This window comes from Lolium perenne, chromosome 5 (assembly GCF_019359855.2).
Source record: "Lolium perenne isolate Kyuss_39 chromosome 5, Kyuss_2.0, whole genome shotgun sequence".
NCBI classification, from domain to species: domain Eukaryota; kingdom Viridiplantae; phylum Streptophyta; class Magnoliopsida; order Poales; family Poaceae; genus Lolium; species Lolium perenne.
Genome location: NC_067248.2, coordinates 24,380,467 through 24,384,318, shown reverse-complemented (window position 1 = coordinate 24,384,318; position 3,852 = coordinate 24,380,467). Strand labels below are relative to the sequence as shown.

General features: G+C 45.2%; 1 long non-coding RNA gene across 2 annotated transcripts; it reads right to left on the bottom strand.

Moving 5' to 3' along the window:
* Window positions 1–642: 642 nt before the first annotated feature.
* Window positions 643–3,643, bottom strand: LOC127298752 (uncharacterized). Of its 2 annotated transcripts, none has more exons than XR_007850108.2 (4): window positions 3,512–3,643; window positions 3,211–3,294; window positions 2,980–3,096; window positions 643–2,832 (listed from the first exon to the last, which is right to left on the bottom strand). It is a non-coding gene; the product is annotated as an uncharacterized lncRNA (long non-coding RNA). The 2 variants fall into 2 exon arrangements; XR_007850107.2 differs by having other exon boundaries at window positions 643–1,862.
* Between the last annotated feature and the right edge of the window lie 209 nt (window positions 3,644–3,852).

Here is a 3,852-nt window from a genome sequence, read left to right as displayed (position 1 = left end):
CGGCTGGGTAGGGGCGGTGCTGGCGTGGTCAGTCTTTTGGTCTCCTCGGATCCAGCCCCTCCTCGCCGGTGCTTTTCGCAGCGGTGACGGATCCATGGGAGTCCCCCCGCGAGGATGGCATAACGACAGCACCATCTTCGTCAAGTGGGGATTCCATCCTCGGGCCCTTTGTCGGCGCGCCGCCGCTTCCTCCATCAACGACGCGGGGCTGCTGGGGTATGTGAGCTGGAGGTTCATGGGTGGTGTGTGTGGGGTTGCTGCTGCTGAAGGAGTGCTGCGGGGGTTGTTGGAGGGATCTGGTCTTCCACGACCAGATCAGGAGCTATGCGAGCTCGGCGCGTGTCGCCGACCGATGATCGTTTGCGTCCCAGATCCAGTCCCTCGGGGCTGGTGGCTACTGCGGTCCATCTTCGCCATATGGCTAGGGGTGTTCCCAGCTCCAAGGGTCGTCGTTGCGCCTGGTGATGTCTGGCTTCAACGGCAAGAGGATGTTGAAGGCCTTCCAGTAATTCTTCACCTGTACCCACTCTGCTTGCTCTGATCTTGTATGTGAATGTCTCCTTGCTACTACATGAATACAAGCTAAATAGAGTTAGTGATTCAAACACCCAAACTTGACCAAAAAGTTAAGCAACCCCAATGCCTCCTAAATATATCTTCTATTTTGTACAGATTCGCTAACCCTACTAATGCTGCCGCATTTGAAAACCCCAGGGTCTTGTTTGGGAGCTCGGTGGAACTTACCACAAAGGGAATTCTACCAAACTCCATAAACCTCTAAAAACTTGGGTATAGTTCTGGCTCGGAATGTCTTGTTTGGCTAGCAGGATTTTGAGCATAACATATCAGCAGCGGACGACATCACTTCCTCACACGTTGGTTGGATCCATCAACAGAACTGCGAACCCTGGGGGATCATGACGTTCGGCGAGCAAATGGAACTGTCCAGGGTGTTGAAGTCTAACCGTGGAGGAGTAGGTGGCAACCTGTGGAGGAGGCGACGACGGAGGAAGAGGCGACACCCACATCAACAACTTGAAGAGCTGGCGGTACCCATGGCGACGGCCAACAGATGAAGCATCACCAGCGATGGCTAATGCGACATGGGCCTCGGGTGGCGACTCAATCCTTAGGAGAATCCGCTCCCCGGCATCTATCGGACATAAAAACTGAAGGGGTCAGGTGACATTCTTTTCAGGGTGTATAACGGGATCCAACAGATTAATACGGATCCAATATTTGGCTTGCAAACGCACTATTTTTGGATCATACTGAACTTTTTTACAGCCTGGTAATTTCCTATTGGTTAGCTAGGAAAACCTTTTTTCCAAACAGGGCCAAAACAGCACAAAAACACCCCTGCATATAGAAGCAGATTGATCAGAGCAGTATTACAACCTGAAATACACACCGGCAGTCTGGCAAAGCAGATTGATCAGAGAAATATTGCAATCTCTACTCTCATGGGTATATAAATCGCATGAAATTTACTTGAACATGTTACTCGAAGTGAAGAAAAAAAGAAATCTCAATCTATCCAAATGTATGGACCTGTGATTTTCAATGCAAGCATAAAAAAACACACCCGTTTTGATTACTCATACTGGCAACGTAGAGAAAAGAAAATCTACAAAAAACCACAACCACTTACAGTAACACTTGCAGACCTAAGACTTGAAACCATGAAACGATTGTTGGGACCATAAGTTTCGAAACATGGTATACACTTCGAACATTTCATGTTTTCTTGGAAAACTATTAGGGAGCCAAATTTTGCACCCGCTTTACTGCCGTGAGGAACTTACATGTCCATTTTGTACCTTGTTCTTCTAGACTTGTGTGAAATCTAGTGTTCACCAGATCTGCACCGTAGAGTCACTCGATTCAGAAAAAAATGAATATGTCAACCAGATTTTATCATAACCAAAATAGGAAAAGAACAATAAAAGATCAATACTGATCGGAAGACATAGTAATGCTAACTAATTTTGTTTACTAACTAATACATAAATGTTAGCCTTTTCAATTCCTGCTAACCCCAAGTTTCCATTAAGTGTATGAAAAAATGGAAAACCAGAAACATTAAGTGACATATAAGGCTGCAAAAATTGGAGCAGAGCAACCCACATTCTGTTCGTGCTAATCCATATTGTACATTCAAACTACTTGCTTGACACAAAAAAACCTCAAACTACATGTGGATGGATGTGTTACCATACGGAAGGACCAAGAAAAAGAAATCATGTGCACATGCTAAGCTAGGTGATGTCGTGATGAATTCTTCTGTTTCTTACTGCCAAGTCCCAACTTTCATGATGCAACCACGAAAAGGTTTGCACCCAAAACTTGAGTCCAAAAAAGGAAACCAAAAAATTCTAGAGATTTTTTGTGAACTCTTTGCAGTCAGTTTTAAATGATCTTTATGCAAACCTCTAGTCCAGCACTGACGAAGATTTGCTGTTTTCTTCTCCAAGTTTGAGAACATAGTTCAGTACTTCAGTTCTTTGTTCTTCTATCGTTAATCACATTTGGGAGTTGCCCGAATATTTCATGATGATATCAGAAAAGATGATGACATATAGAGATACCATGGCCGGCCGCCAGCCCGCCAATGCCTAGCTGAGCATACGGTAATGCAAAGGTTGAGTGCAGACGGCAAGAACGCGATGCGACAGATACGGTAATGCAAGGGTCGAGGAACATGGCCGCAAGCCCGCCAACGTAGCACCACGTTGTGTCATGCGTAAGTACCGGTCCTTGTTGTGGTGAAGACGGCAAGATGTGGTCACGAATGGTGTACTGGTTTATGTACTCTCTCCCATCCCGTAATGGCTGCATTTCGTCGGCAAGACAGAGATTGTTCAGGTATATGCGGTTGGGGCCATGTAAACAAAATTGACCCCTCACACATAGAAGCGAGATTAACAAATACAATTAGATACAATTGAACACAAAGAAGGAGTACGATTTAAGTATTACCTCAAACAGGGGGTTGATGAGTAAATAGAGTATAATGCCAGGAGGAAAGCACGACCATGGATTCTCTCTAATTCATCTCCATTTGCAGCGGATGAAGTTGGTGTCGTTAGTCCAGCCCTAGTTCAGTCAGAAAGGTTTGCAACTAAACATTTAAATGCATGGGTAATAAGCATATGTAATTGAAGTATTATTTCTCCAGCAGAATGAATTGGTAAGTGAAGATGCAATTACCAGCAGCGATGTGGTCACACGTTCCTCACCGGCCCGGACAACAACAACATCCTTAGTCTTCAACCTGACCGTGGTTGAGCCCAACTGCAATCAATAGCCGGAGGATCAACACCATAAGTGTTACTTACATACATTACAGTACATCAATCTTGCACATCTATCTCAGCTAAATCTGGCAATACAGATCCACCAGATTATCATATGAAGCCTCAAATGTAACGCCATATAGCATCGGCCTCTCGGCAGTTTAACACTTGCGACATAAATCCCATCCCAAATAAATAAATAAAATGAATCTCACCTTTATGGCCTCAATGGCGTACTCAACCTGGAACAACATCGACTTGGGGAGAAGGTGTTCAACCAGCCAGTGGTACTCCGTCCTACACACATCGAGAAAAACCGAGGAAAACCATCATCCCACCTTCGCCACCAAACACCGCAACAAATTTGAATCGATGTAGAGAAGAAAAATATGAAAATTCCAAACTCGAAATCGTTTACTTCGTGAGAAACATCTCGTCGGTGACGGCGGATGCAGAATCAACAGGTGGTGGATCTCCATCGCCGATAGGACGAACTCGTCTTTCCGGCCCTTACAGATCTTGTGTTTGTGTGGCAGGCCGTGGAGCAGGTTTTGAT